The 16,369-nt window shown below is 41.6% G+C and overlaps 1 protein-coding gene and 1 long non-coding RNA gene across 6 annotated transcripts in view; both read right to left on the reverse strand.

Moving 5' to 3' along the window:
* Positions 1–16,369, reverse strand: part of RABGAP1L (RAB GTPase activating protein 1 like) — a 229,467-nt gene that overhangs the window by 108,319 nt on the left and 104,779 nt on the right. The window lies entirely within an intron of this gene.
* LOC127474346 (uncharacterized) lies at positions 11,768–14,087 on the reverse strand. The gene is made up of 3 exons (XR_007905818.1): positions 14,006–14,087; positions 12,984–13,033; positions 11,768–11,829 (listed from the first exon to the last, which is right to left on the reverse strand). It is a non-coding gene; the product is annotated as an uncharacterized LOC127474346 (long non-coding RNA).

Here is a 16,369-nt window from a genome sequence, read left to right on the forward strand (position 1 = left end):
CTCTGTGTGATCAAGAATATATCATTAGGTATATCAGTAGGCAATTCATATATTGTACTGAACTTCCAAAGGCTTATCTCTAATCTTAAAATCCTTCAGAGTTGGTTTTATCACATATGTTTACACAGGAATATATGATTTGCATTTTTTAGTGGGAGGTGTCCGTGCCTATGGCAGGGGGTGGGAGTGAGATGAGCTTTAAGGTCCCTCCCTACCCAAACCACTCTGGGATTCTCTGTGCTGGAGACTCACTGTAAGTTCACCTGAGTGGCCCATTTTAAAGGTCTGCATCTCTGGTGAGGCTCAACGAGCTGAATTTGTATCACCTGAACTTCATCTCTTCACTAGCTAAAAATAGTCAGAATTCAGAGTACCAAGGAAAGGAAGAAAAGGGGAAAAAAAATCAGAATGGGCTTTCAGCAACTAAAATTACCATGCCCTGGAAATCTGGTGTGTCATGCTCCTTCAGGATCAGATACTGAAACTTTGCTACATGTTGTATGGAAAGCAAAAGCCCCCAGGCTGCTGCAGGCATTCATTCATCTCTCCTGTTCAGCCAAGACCTGAAAACACACTTCCTCCTGGTATCAGGAGCTGGAGGTACCCTCAGTAAACCTGGCTCTTAACCCTGAAAAGCTGACTGCCAGGTGCACGTTCCTGACATTATGACATTGTTTCAGTACCCAAGTGTTTTCTGAAGGAACAGATTTTTTGCAGATTGCTTATTTTGTTCCTTAAAGTTCTCTGTGGTTCTGTGCAGTTCCACACAGGAAATATGAGTAATTACTTTAAACCCTCTAAAACATAAACACAAAAGGCAGAAAACACAAACTACATAGAAGAGATGAGGTCAGTCGGCCTGGGTTTGAAATTATCTCCACAATTGGCACGAAGCTCTGCCCTCGTTATTACTGATGTCCTACCAAATTCCTGCTTCCAGTGAACCTGAGAGCACATTGTGCCAGTATGTATACAGACATTATCAATCCCTTTCCTCTCCTCATTTTCCATGAACATTATAACCCTCCAAGTAGAATCTGTGATCCAAGAAAACCTCAGGTTCCCTACTAATCGGTATTTGGGGGGGGGGGGGGAAACATAATCAATAGCTCATCCTTCCAGAAACATTGAATATAAGATGATTGGCTTCTGCTCAGGTCTTCTGTAGCATATTCGTAATATGTATCTTGTAGTTCAGCTCTTGCCTATAAATAGGCAATCATCAGCAGCTTTTATTCAGCTGAGAGCATCTAACACTCAGAGAGTACTAATTAACAGAGAAATGGAGAAAAAAAGCAGGGGATTATTCTGTGGAGACTTTTTTTTAACAGTTATGTATCAAGATATTGAAAGTTAACATAATATTTAGGTTAATTCAGTAAACACCCTGGTCAGCTGAATTTGCAAATGCTGGCTCACTCTCAGCTGCATTTATTGCTGCTTCTGCAAAACCCCTTTCCACAAGCAGAAGGAACAGCAGTTCTCCCGGATACAGGGCCAGATCAATAGTTCATATCTAAGCAGGCCTGGGCTTCTGGCAGGTCACACCTGGAGCTAAATTTAGTGTCAAGGTCTCTCTTCTCTCATCATTTTGGATTACCAATAAAGCTCTGCCCCAAGGAAGCAAACATCTTTTATCAGATTATTTCCTATACTTCTCAAGCTGTGTTTGACAAGGTGGTGGGCAAATTTTGAGAATTCCCAAGACAGGATCCTCAGAAATGATCTACAACATGCACCCTTTTAGACTACGAATGTAAAACTACCAATCAATTCAAAACAGCCAATTGTTAAAACACTTGTGGGATGGGACTCTGCCACTTTGAGATGCAGAACCACTGGGACTGCACTGGCCAACTGGCCAACTTACTTATATCATCACCCACGAGCGCCAATGAAATGGGGAATGATGCTCCTTTTGGAAGGCTGTCAGTGTATTTCACAGAATCATAGAATCTTTACAATGGACCATCCAATCTGACCAACAACCCAGCACTGCCATGCTCACCACAAAACCACGTCCTCAAGTGCCACATCCACGTGTTTTCTGAACACTTCCAGGGATGGGGACTCCACCACTGCCCTGGGCAGCCCATTTTAATGCCTCATGACCCTTTCAGTGAAAAAGTTTTTCCTAATATCTAACCTAAACTTGCCCTGGCCAAACTGGAGGCCATTTCCTCTCCTCCTGTCAGCTCCTTTCAACACTGAAATCAGTCTTAAAGCTGCTTGGGAGGAGGAGCAGCCCCAGTGAGGACACACTGACTACCTGCCTTGCAGGAGGTTTTTCACCCTCTCAGAAAGTGGTGCTGACAGTTTTCAGCTACAACATGCTGGGCAAGGTAGACTTGGATGACAGAGAATGACAACTCCAAGGTTCCTGAAGACTGCACAGAAGGAAAAGGGAGCCTGAGATTAATAAAGAAATCTATGTCAATACTATTCTGTACAGAGCTCTAAAAAAGAAAGTGATGTGTTGTGATGACCTGCTTATGCTGGGTGCCCTCAACATAAGAAGGACAAGGAACTGTTGAAGCAAGTCCAGAGGGGGCCACGAGTAAAGGGACTGGAGCACCTCCCCTCTGGAGACAGGATGGGAGAGCTGCAGCTGTTCTGGAGAAGAGAAGGTTGTGTGGAGACCTCACAGCACCTTCTAGTATCCGAAAGAGCTAGAGGGAACCAGAGAGGGACTCTTCATCAGGAACTGGAGTGACAGGACAAGGGGGAATGGGTTCAAACTGAAAGAGGGGAAATTTGGGTTAAATATACAGAAGAAATCCTTCCCTGTGAGGGTGGGGAGGCCCTGGCACAGGCTGCCCAGAGAAGCTGTGGCTGCCCCGTCCCTGCAAGTGTCCAAGGCCAGGTTGGACAGGGCTGGAGCAACCTGGGCTAGTGGAAGGTGTCCCTGCCCATGGCAGGGGGTGGGACGGGATGAGCTTTAAGATCCCTTCCAACCCAAACCACTCTAGATTCTCCACTGCAGCAGTCACAGAGGTAAGGCAGAAGCAGCTCAGCCCTTAACAGGGTTGAGCTATCAATCAGCAACAGAAGAGATGACATTTTTCTGTAAAAAATCACAGCAAAACTAGATCAGACACAAAACAATCAATTCTGCATAAACTCTCTTGTTCTGAAAAACAAACAATATCCATGACCTTTACTATGTTTGTGGTTTGTTTTCCTTCTCCCTCTCCCATTCTGGACACGCTCCCTCTCTCCTCTGCTACTGATACATAATTTATTCCCCTTACTCTGCCATATCCTCTCTCAGAGTAGTTGTCAAAAGAAAAACACTCTTTGTGCTACTGGGCAACAGATCAACGTCTGAAAGTACCAGGCTGAATTTTTTGCCACTGGCATGGAGCGCTGTGAATCCAGAGTTACTCTTTAACACCCTTATCCTGGGAGTTCCCTGATTTCTCACAAGAAGTGAGATGCTCTGTACACCACCTGATGGGGTTTGGGTACTTTTTTCCCCACACGATTTATAGTTGGCAGGAAGGGCCATGCACATCTGATTGCAGAAATCACAGTATTTCAGTTTCTGTTTTATTATGTTTGGGGCTTTATTTGGGTCACACGATCTTTAGCAGATACGACATCCAGCATTCTTTTCTAAGAGGTCGAAGGGAATTGTTTTAAGCACCGGATCTTGTCTGAGGTTTGATCTGGTTTTTAATGGCTCTTACTTAGGAAGGATGCCTCTCTGGAGGACATGAACACAGATCACCCCGAGCAAAAGCCATGTTATCCAGTTTACTCGTCACCATCTGAGATGTGTTTTCTCTGAGATGTGTTACAGGCACCACCTCATAATCGGACAAGTCAAAAAGGTAACCCACAGATTTACCCCTGGAGCAAGGAATTTTGCCCAAGTTTCTTCTGGTTTGCTAATTTTCAGATTAGTTTTCTGATTATGTCTCCTCTGTTAGAGACACAACTGCATGTGTCAAGATTGGAAAAACTGTTCTTGTAATAATCTGCAATTTGAAATTCAAATATTTCTGACTCTACCACCAACTCATGGGGTAATTTCCAGAATCAAGCGGAGAGGTTGATTCGAACAAACAATACTTAGCTGCCTCAGTATGTGGAAAAATCATGGGAAACTGTTTAGGAAACATGGAAAAAGGGATATATTTGAATCCTCAACTCAACAATCTATCTCAATTGATGGTGCTACAAAACTTACTTTACTTTTAAACAAGTGCCTAGAAATCTTCACTACAAGAAGTATAAAAAATAAAAATATGGTTACTCTTTAAAAAACCCAAATCTTTAAAAAACAAAATCTAGGTCTTAGAATATTAGTTTCCTGCAGCCTCACTGACAAAGGAGCTGTCTTTCTAGTCAGTGTTTCTTTTAACACATTTTTACAAATTCTGAAATTAAACCTACTTCTGGCCATCAAAAGATTACATGATCAATATAACCAGTCCATTTAAGATTTTAAAGGAAGGTCTGCTTTCCAGAGTTGCTTGACTTCTCCTTTACAAGCCGAGTGACTCCAGGTCTAAGGAAGAATTCCAACAAAATCTGTAGCTACCTAGGGCCTCCCTGACCTTTGGCATCTGTATTGCTGCTGGTAAAACGTTAATAAAGAGAGAAAATGCTGCAATATCAAGGAAGTTTATCCAGTTCAGTGTCACTGATTTTAACAAGGAGGAAGTGCCTTGCAGCATGCTCAGGTAAAGATTTGCCAATAGACTGATTTTAGAAAGCCTCTCAGGTTTGTAGTTGTTGAAGTGCACAGACTGTTTCTTCAAAAAAGAAACATCTGTCCCTCATTTTCTTAAACAGTGGAGTTCTTCCAATACTCCAGACAGAAACACTTCAGGAAGACCCAGGGCCAGTTGCAGTGTTAACACACCAACTCAGTTATCTCCCAGACCCACTCTCTGACAACTGCTCCATAATTCAGCAGTCATTTGATATCCTGGACACTTAATTTTAACACTTGCTGTGACAACACCACCTTTACATTTTCTATGAAGTCACCCTGTTATCTGGAAGTATGTCCTTTTTTGAACTACTCATCTTGCAGGACTACTAAAATCAACAATTCCATTATAAATTAATCTTCTCTAAGAAATCCAAAATCTCATGGGTTTGCTGATTTGAGAACGCTTTGCATCACTGAGCATTGACATCAGACCAACAGACCAAAGACTCTGGCTTTTTGGGAGCATAAAACATCAAAACCACTTTTCAAGAAGATCTAGGAGTCTTTAGTCCAGCCTGAGGAAACACTACATGGCACAAGCTGAAGGCCAGCCAGGCAAGCAGCAAAAAGGAGAGGAATGCAAGCATGTGGTTTTCATGCCTGCCTCTGTCAGAACGTGAATGTAATTATGGAGATACCAGAACACTGTACTGAAAGGAAAAGCTAGATAAGACCAGTATATCAGTGCCCTTAATGCTTTATTCTATTTTATTCCTGGTTTTTACACAACTTTATTTTAAGAAGTCCTATTCATCTACAATTCCTTGCTGAATCCTGCAGAGACAGCTGCTGAACCTGCAGCCACCCAGGTCCGTGCTGAGCAGCCACCACTGCAGGAGATGTGTATGGGAATGCAGCTCTGGAGTTGGCTGCAAGATGAATCAGGAGCATAAGCAATTTGGAGATGCTGATACAAGGAGACCACAGATCTCCCTTAACCCTTTCCTCAAGTCTTCTCCCAGCTGCAAGGAGAGGGAATGCAGCACACAGGGACAGCTAAAAGTAGGTTTAGGCAGATGCTACCAAGGCTCACAATAAGCTTATTGCTAGAAGTCTTTAATACAATTTTAGATGAACTAATGAACAAAAGTAATGGAAGAATCACAATTGTTTGAGGTGGGAAAGGACCTCTGGAGGTCACCTGATCCAACCTGCCTGCTCAAGCAGGGTTGGTTGCCCAGGACCATGTGCAATCAGGTTTTGAACGTCTCTAACAATGAAAACTCCACAACCCCCCTGGGTAGCCTGTCCCTGCTCCCCCTCACAGTGAGGAGTTTGTATGTGCCAGTGGAGCCTCCTGTGCGCCCACTGCCTCTGCTCCTCTTGCTGAGCACTGCTGAGCACAGCCTGGCTCTGCCTTCTTTACAACCTCCCTTCAGGAAATTACATGCACTGATACGATCCCCTTGAGCCTTTCTGCTCCAGGACGAGCAACCCCAGCTTTCTTTGCAGGAGAGATGCTCCAGTACCTTCACCTTCTCACTGGTCCTTGCCTTGAGTCTCTAAAGGTGCTACAAACTGCTGTGCCAACCAGCTCATTCTGTGCCTCTAATTCTCAAGCAAAACCAGCACGTTCAGGATATAGAGATCCCTGAATTCAGCTTCCCTGAGACCTCAGAGTCCCACCCTTCCCAGAAGAGAGACAAAGGAAGGGCCATGCTGCAGAGCTCTGTATGTAACTAGGACCTGTGGGGCTGTGTGTGAATCACCACAACCACCTCCACTTTTGCCTTTGTGTATTGATCTGGTTTATTCCTATTGTTGGAAAGCTGAAATTCGCTTTCGATCCGGTGCCTCCTCAGGTTGAGATCAATACAGCCCTGACATTAGACAGTATTTATCTGGTCACACATGGGTCAGAACCACAACGACCAGACAGTGCAAGGACAGCACAGTGCACTAAAATAGCCCTCATTTAGTTTCAAGAGTTACCAGTCTCCTATATACTGCTTTTTAGTGCATCTGAACATTTATCAAGCACTTTATACAGGCACTGTACGGAAAAAGAAGGGATATTTTAGCTGTTCTCTCTCTTTGTCAGAAACCAAGGCAGCCTATGTCCACTCCTTATTTAATGATTAAGTTTAGCTATTCCAATTATTCTGACTGTAATGGGGAGGTTATCTGGGTTTACAGATAATCCTGTTACTTCTCAATGATCTCTCACTGAATCCCTTCATTTTCAGAATAACACATGAACAGAATTTCTGTCGATGTCTATGCAAACACTCTCCGTGACAGAACAGAAGTAAATCTGTTTAAATATGCTAATTCTAAGTGAACCAACAGTGCCTTCTCGGCACCTCTGACATTTCTGCCAATGAGCAATACAAAGAGGAAAACAGATGATTCCTCATCCCATAAGGAACAAGGAATAACCATGAGACATATAAAACCAGCTACTTTCATCATCATAAGATGCAATTAGCTCATTTCAGCATAAACCCTCAGGCATGAAAGAATAAAGCAAGTTATAATGATAAAATGAAAACAAACCACAAAGAGACACTAATTCCTTCATAAAAAAGATATTTCTGAAAAAAAATACGATGACACAACGCTTAGTTTTAATGCTACAGAAGCGCCTTCCATGCATTTGCAGTCCTAACAAGGCTCAGTTATGTAACTCAGGATGTTCAAGTCTACATCAAAGCCAGCAACCATGGACCTTTCAAGCAAAGCTAAATTTACTCTACTTTACTTACTAAATTTACCACCCAAGAGAAGTCCCACAGCTGGAGTGAAGTGTATTTTCTTACAATACTTTTCAAGGGTCACCATCAATTAACCACAATTTTATGATCTGCAGGGTTTGTTTAGCATGTTTCTAGATCATTACACTGAACAGAAAGAAAATCCCTCCTCCATTTGTTAAATGAGGTTATATTAACAGTTAATTCTCACACACCAGGTTCTACTACATAGTCTGCCAAAAACCACCTCAAAAATAAAAAAAAAAAACCTCAACCACAAAACCCAGAGAATTAAACTGACTTAGCAACTTCCATGTCCCCATATCCTTTTCAGCTCCAGGAACATCTGAAAAGGTATTGGCAGAAGGCAGAAGCAGTAACGGAACGGGCATCCTGTAATGAGGAATAACAGGGAACTGGAAAGGCACAATGGGGACTCCTCTAGGGCTCAGCAGGGCTGGCTGGAAAGAAACTTGGGACTCCTGAGACCTTCTCCAAACTGCCAAGAGAAATGACTCCTCATAAATCAGGAGAGATCAAGGGAAGCTGCTATTTGCAAATGTTTTGCCATATGAGGGATAACACAGAGCCAGAGTTACACAGAGGGGTAACCTTGGGTCAGCTTTTCCTCCTCCCCTTTCTTCCCTTTTGGCTTTCCAGAAAAAACACTTCTCATGAAGTTTTGTTACTATATGCTGTGTTTATTTGCCTGAGGTGAAGGAGAAGCTCCAACTTGTGGTTAAACCACCTCAAATACTTCACAAATGTGCTTATGGTCAGCATCTCAAAATGGGGAAGAAGTTCTACCGGTCTCCCCCTGTGCAGAAGAGTCAGCGGGGAATGAGCAGCACGCAGGGACTGAAATACGGGACAGAGAAAAATCTAAGCCAGGAGAAAGGGAAACAACTAAACAGAAGGGACAGAAATGAAGACGTGCAGAGGTGGTGAAATGCAGAGGACTAAGAAGAAATAAAACAAGATAAAGGATGGGAGATGTGAGAAGTATCAGATAGATTATATTTAGTTCTCATTGACTCACAAAGGGAAGCTATAAATTAAATAGCTTATCTTCATTTAAATCCATTAAAATCAGTTTGAAGGAAAATCCAAATTAGCTTTATAACATGCAAACTATAAACTTAATAAAATCTAGTCACAGCTATTAGAGACATAAAAAGGGTTTTTTCCTTCTTGAATATTACAAACATATACTAGACTATTAAAGCAATCCTACCGGTTCAAGAATTCTTCAATTCCTACAATATCCAGCTGATGCAGATTAAAATTTAAACTTCTTAGAGTTGCTTATCTGCTTTGGTCTTATTTAAGTACAAAGTAGATACTGGCTCTTTAAGACACTACTGCTCACTTCTTGTACTTAATTACTGTAGCCAGAAAGGACAACTGAAAAAGCTGGGAGTGCACTGCAGTACTCTCTGATCTGGACACTTACAGGTACTCCTGAAAAGAACCCGCTTGGCCATGTTTCCATCACTCTTTCCAACAGGAATTGCTGTATCTTGCATTACACTTCCCTAGCCTGTTTCTTAATTGACCCTTTCAGATCTCATCTGGTTATAATGTGCAATTCCTTATCTACATGACCTTCCCTCCTTCACACTTCCCTCACAGGGCTTTAACAGCCTGTTTGCCATTTTTCTCACCACAGACAACTCTTAACTGGCAAATTCAGGGAAATATTAATCGAAAAGAGCCATTTAAAAGTGTACAAATGCATATCAGAGAACACTGAAAGCAAAGATAGCTTCTTACTACCTGACTCCACAATTCTGTAACATCATATGTTCATTTGTACATCCCTTTCCATGTATTTATATGTGCCATCCATATCTCCATGTAAGCAATACTTATGAGACGCATGCAGTTTATATCTTTTCTATTTTCAGAGGCTGTTCTTCCTGGAATACCAAGAGGCCTTTAGGTACCTACGCATTTACAGACTAATAGCCTATAATACTCTGGGTCACTTGGCTTATCAAAATGAGATCCACCCACAGTTCAGAATGTTCAGCATGGAAAGTTCAATCTCGAGCATAAAAAGCAATCTGTGTTAATTCTTTCTTTCTATAAACTGGTATTTAGTACTGTTTTAAAACTAGATACCATATAGGTTTGTAAGAACATGCATATTATTACTTTCAAGGAGCACATAGCACGGTCAGAGGATTAAGTAAATCCCAAAGAATATCAAATGATACTCAAATACATTCTTTTCCCAATGGTAAAGTAAGGACTAAACAGTTAAGACCAAACTACTTCACACGATGACATAAAAACAAGCTAGTGCCAAAAAAAGTACCAATAAGCAGGAGAGCTGATATCCTTTCCTTAAAACATGATGTGCATCTAAACTGAGACACAAACAACCCTACGTAGCAAATGTGTGAAATTGGGACTCTCCTGCCACGGGTTCTGGAAATGCCTTCATTTCAGGCCAGGACAAACCTTCTGAGCAGCTCAGTTCAGTGGAGGGAGAAACCTTTCCTCACTCAAGGGGACTCTTATTTAAAACATTGGCTTACTGAAGGCTGCACGTGCTGCTGGCAGTTGCTGAAACTTTAGCTCATGTATAAGAAACAGTGAGGAAAACATTAAAAAACAAACAAAGAAAAACCAAACTGCAATAAGTCATCATAAGGACTGTAGCACAGCCATCCTATTACACTGTTGTTGGAAAACCTGCTCTGTGGAGCAGAAGGATGATAAAGCTGCACAGCCTGTTGTAACTGGCATCTCATTTTGCTGCCTTACACAGGTATCCAGTGCTTTTGATGGTAAGAGCATTGGAACAATGCCCCTAGCTTTTGGTCAGCCCTAAAGTATTTACTTGAACGATTGTTGCAGGTGCCTTCCAACAGAACTAGGTTATTCCATTTTATTCTAAAACTTCATAGATCCAACCCTTGGCCCTCTACTCACCCCTCTGATCCTGCAATTCCCGTCTGATGCCTTCAGGAGAGCACTGAGGCTTCCAAATCACAGTCAGCTTTGAGGGCACACAGCCCAGAGGAGCTCAGAGCACAGTCAGAGGGACATTTCTACTAGCTGAGTGGAACACAAACAGAGCCCTCCTTAGGAAAAAGCCAATAAAATTCCCACATTTCTTCTGGGATATGCCAACAGTATCATGGTGAACATCCTTAGTGTGCATTTTGCAACTGAAAAGCTCCCCAAACCACTTTATAACTATGACTCAAAAGGCAGGTGTGCCTGGTCGAGCAATCCATCTAAATGACTTTGCTCCTACAAAAACCAGGCTCATTATCTTAACAGCCAGAACAAACGCTAATCAGGGCATTAGCAATACTGAGTCTCACCAGCACTTTCACCTTCCCAAGATCAAGACAGAAAACTAAATTTACTGTTACAGAAAGTAGGTTACAGCCTCTCATAGAGAGATTAAGCAGAGGGAAAAGATTAACGTCCCATTATATAAGTGTCTATCAAGATAGAATATAAAAGATGGAAAACATCAAAAATAGATAAAACCAGATCCGAGTCTAAACAGAGTATGGTACAAAGTTTTCCATGAAGTCCCCGTAGCTTTTCCTGCAAAGAATCAGTGGGTGTAAACACAGATTGCTGTTCATAGGCAAAAAATACTTGTCCAGGAAAACACCTGGAGTCTCTCATTCTACAGTTCTGCTCTGCTACATGACAGCTGCCATTTCCCCAAGTTCTCTTTTAATCAGAAAATATTTTAATTCCAAAATATTTTACTTGATGCACAATTTCTTGCAAAGTTTTCAGAAAACTAGGGTGTTCTATTCATAATGAAAATTTAAATAAACAAATTACAAAATGTATCTCAGAGCAAGGTAGGGAGCTATTCATTTAGCAGATAATTCTGGTTTTATAATTGAAAAGCTTTTATCTAACCTTTTTTTAATGCCACTAAACCTACCTGCACATTGTTGGTCCTGAAACCCGATGCAGTGTGACAGTGGCTCAATCAGCAGTTAACAACATTAAAGTTCACAGCCTGTTATTTTTAGTTCAGCCTTGCTTTGTATCACAGTAAAAAAGACAAAATAGAGAAGTTTAGTCTCGAAACAGATTTTAAAATTACATAGTTTTGCTGCAGCTAAATTTGCTGTTTCAAAGTAAATGGTAGAAAAATTACCTAAAAGCTCTTCCCAATCCAAGCAGCAGTGTCAGCTACATATCAAAAAAAGGGGAAATTAAGTGATATGAAAGTGGAGAGAAAGAAAAGAGGGGACAATCCTGATTCCTGAGCTCACCTCAAGGATGACTTAGAGCAGATGGAGTTTCCACCTTTCCTCTGAAAACACAAAAAGTGCAGGTTCACGATGTCAAGGAGACACGTTAACAGCGTATTTCCCAGGTGCCTAAGGATTATCCCTTCCTCCAGGAAGCACATCTGAGGTTGGGCTATGAAGAGGAAAAAAATCAACCCATGGCACCAGCTGTCCTTAGTCCTCAGGCTCATCATATAATTAAACAATCCATATTTTAGATTGTAACTACATTAATAAGAAGATATCCCTCTCTGCAGTGAAGTCAATCATAAGTTAAAAAAGCACATTATCAAAAGAAAGTATTTCCTTTTCAGACTATTTGTCAAACTACATTTTTTTACTTCTAAGCATAGAATTTATTTTAATTCCTCCTGATGTTTTGCTTGCGTGTCCTTTAACACATAAACCCAAAATACTAAAATATAAAATTCTAACTTAAAACAAGCATTTGTTTTGCCATTTGTAAATGACATAATTCCTATTATTCACAGTCATCCTAAATATGTCACATATTGTAGCTTCACAGAAAAAAATATACATAATGCATAAAACTTCAAACAAAATAGCTTTTGCTTTGGATTGTTTTTCCCAGTGCACCATTCCAAGAAAGCAATATAACACACTACAAAAGGGCAATACATTAAATTTGCAGAGGGGTCTTTTATTTGTCTTTGAAATTATTCATTACGAACAAATGCTCCAAGAGCAGACCTCATGAATAATTGACAGGGTGAGAGGAGGAACCTTGCAAGACAGAAGTAAACAGCACTGGGAAACCTCTGAACAAAAACAGGGAAGAGAAATACGAAATAAACACTCCCAAACAACACCAGCGTGAGTTAAGGTAACCCACATCAACACTGGCACTGTGACCATCACAACAGCAAAGCAGGTGTTTGGGGTTGGCAGAGGTCTCTGTCTTCATGAAATAAATCAAAACTGGTAACTGATACAAAAATACTACATTTAAAGTACACTGAACACACTTTAAATACAGACCAAAGTGCATTATTCTCACTGCAGGTGCAGAGCAAATGCATTTTTCAAAGGTATTTTTCACACCTATTTTCTAGTGGATAGCCTAGAGATGGTCAGTGATGCTGCGGAGTTGTTTTTTTGAGAGAACAAACATGTATTTGTGGATGTTCACACAAAAAAACCAAACCAACAACCCAAACCCAGAAGTATTTAACTGTTAATTTGTAGGCCAATAATTCTTCATGCTTCGTTAGGCTTACTACTTATTTTCCAGCTGGCTCCCAGAAAGAGGAAAAGAGCAGCTCTTACCAGGGGCAGGCAACAATTCCAGGAGGCCGCTCAGCAGTTCCCACCCATCACTTCAAAGAGAAAGGGAGAAAGCCAAGAAAGGGATTTATCCCAGCTAGTCAAAATAAAACTGCATCCAGGAGTTGTCTAAACCCCACATTTTACGGCGTTTTTAACACCAGAGGCACAAGTGAAGTCACTAAAGATACCGCCTGGGTTCTGTTGTTACTTTTTGTCAGCAAAACTACTAGAACTTTTCAAGGAATCTTTTAATTCGTGATGATCTAATTGCCATTATGGAAAAGCATGCAGTGCCAACCTGCACGGCCCCTCACAAAAACCAAGGTCAATAACTTGTAGAATTGTGGTTTTTACTTTAGAACGACTTTTGAAAGACCAAGAGATGACAATTTAACCCTAAGAAGAAATCATAATCCTATCTGAAATTAAGGGGATTATCATACTGAACATCACTTCCAGTCAAAGGGCAAACTAACCTCTGTCTGGATTAGCCATCCCCTCCCAGAATCCCATATCCTGGAGCTGTGGCACGTGGCAATCCCGCTGTGCCCAGCTCGTGCTGCTCCTCCCCTTGGCTGTGCATCCCACACGCTCCCCCAAGCCAGCACCAGCACTTATCTAATCATACGATGAACTAATTTAGGCCACAGCTACCCCAGAGGAAAATATATCATTAATTTCCATCCAGGTCAGCTCCCTGATGTCTCCTCCCGGCTGCCCACACAAGCTCCGGTGGCGGGGGTGAAGCAGCAGAGGTGGGAAGGGGCAGCCAGGGCAGGCGAAGGGTCAGGACTGCAGCCACCCCAACCCAGAGCAGCTGGAGCTCTCAGGGAACTTGCTCTCCATCAGCTTCGCAAAAAGCAGCAGGGATGTGCCACTCCACATTTCACCCAGGACAAAGCTTAAAGAGCTTCTGCAACTGGAAGTACTGGAAAGAACACTTGGCACAGGAGCTGCTTCCCCAAAATGAGAGCTCAGGCAGGACCTGGCATGATCCGTTAGTAGGTTTGACACAATCTCACCCGTGTATCTGCTACAGTCACTTCTGTCTCTTAAATATATATATACATATCTCTCCAAAGAATTCCATCTGATGGAGCAGTGCAGGAATGCTCATCTGTGAACAACAAAGAGATTGGGTTTGCCTGACTCTTGGTACCTCATTACCATCTCTTGGAGATTTAAGTGCCTCCTGCCTTCCCCCAGTGCTCCCCATAACATTAGGGAGCTCTCTCTGCTCAAGAAAGTTGTCTGCATTTCTAGCAACCAATAATACTATTTTATTTGCCCCCTCTAAGTAGTTTCGGTATTATCCCAGACGACAACAGTTCTAATTTCCAAACGCAGCAATATCACACTGCGGTGTTTCTTAGTTTTCAAACGGCATTGAAACCAATGCACTTAAAGCTTTAAAAAATAAAATTTGCATGGTAACCAGTCAGGCACAGAAGATCAAAACTTGGCCCCAAGACTCCCCTGCCAGGTAACTGAAGCCAAAAATAAAAAGCTCAGCTACAAAGAAATGGAATCCAGCCAAGTTAATTTTGTACAAAACCACACCAAGTAAGAGGGCGATGCACCAGGAGAGAATTGGATTTCCAGTCTCTCATCTTTTCTGTGAGAGACGTACGACACTGACAGCACAGATGGCACAGACTCAGTCCTAATCAAAACTAATGAAGTTGAACTTGATACACAACCCTTTAATGAGCAGAATGTATTTTTGTTTTCCCAGCCATTTGAAAGCTATCACACAGCAATAAAATCATTTAGCCAGCATAATATATGCACAATGTAACATAACAGAGTACTATTTTGTGAACACCTGAGAAAGTCTGTAGCAAACAATGACATACAGAGATTTAATTGAACTGTGGGTGACTTTCCTGTCCCAATATAAAAATCAGTTGGTATCACATAATATTCATTTTTTAAAGGAAAGAGCCTTGCTCAGTTTTGTTATTTTTAAAAGAAACTTTACAGGGCAACACACTTTAAAAAAAATTCCCCTCATTAGCATTTAAATTCATATATTGCACTTACAGGGGGAAAATGATGGTAATGACTTAGATGACATTTCACTTTGCTGGCAGCTACAGCATTAAAATCTTCATGCTTGAGGGTCAGAGAGAAATGAAGAAAACGTGGAATAACTAAATAGAGTTACCCCATCTCCATCACTATGTCACTGCCACATTCAATTCAAAACAAAAAGTCTATATTTTATTGCGTTGTGTGTAATTCTTTTTAAAACAGAAATCTAAAATACTTCATAACAAACAATATTAACTACTCGCAAGAAGACAGAATTAGTGCATGGTTTACAGTACAAAAAATAACAAAACCACATGACAGGCTTTAATTGTCAGTAAGATGAAGCAAGAAAATTCACCTCCAGCACAGATTAGGCACAGTGCCTTACGCCTCCATTTGGAGTTCTCGACAGCCTTGTGTCTCCAGTCCTGCGTTATTCCATGGAAACATGGCTGTGGTGCTCAAGGCACGGAGGGGAGCAGGAGGCTCTGGCACAGCAGCACCAGCACCTGGAGACACCTGCACAGCACTGACAAGGTAGCAGTGCCTGCGAGGGAAGGGAAGTTTCCTCGGATAATACAAAACTTCTCCTTATCTAACTTCCTCCTCACAGGCTCCTTCCTGGCAGCTGGGCACATGGATCTGCAGGACTGCAGGCATCTGACTGCATGAGTCCCACTGCTTTGGTAGGAAATCATTCTGTACATATTGCTTACTTTTGATACAAATGCCAGCAAACTCTAAATCAACCACTCACTTAGGGTAAACACTGAAAAAACCCATGTTTCATCTGATCTGATTTTAAACAAAAAATACAACAAACAACCCCCCAAACTTCACAATGAAAACAGTAAAATATAAAATTATAAATTTAATTTTACTCCCCCCGCCTCACTGAATTCCTGTTGTGCAAACAAACAAGAGTGAGCAGCACAGCACAAAAGATACCGCTAATGTAATAAAAACACCCTGTTCGCATTTTTATTAATTATTTTCATAAACATACATTGTGCCTTGCAATTAAGATTCCGTGTGCCTGAGTTGCCATGGCAGCACAACTTCCACAGCACAATAAATTCTTCCAGCTCAGCCAGGGCCAGGGCTCCAAAGCCGGAGGCAGGCTGGATGTGGGAGGTTTTGGGGCGACTGGTGCAGAGAGGACAGAGATCAAGATGGGGAAAAAAGCTTCCACTGGACAGAAAATTATTGATACAGGATAGAAAAATCCACAGAAAAACTGATACTAAGTGTGCCTTTGGCGTTTCCAGGGCAGCTTCTGAGGAATGCAAATTCTGACTTCTTTTTATTTTTTTTCCCCCATCTGAAATTGCTTCCCGGTGCCATAATAGCTG

Source organism: Manacus candei, unplaced genomic scaffold (assembly GCF_025592945.1).
Source record: "Manacus candei isolate 608988 ecotype Guabito, Panama unplaced genomic scaffold, ASM2559294v1 h1tg000005l, whole genome shotgun sequence".
Classification (NCBI taxonomy): Eukaryota; Metazoa; Chordata; class Aves; order Passeriformes; family Pipridae; genus Manacus; species Manacus candei.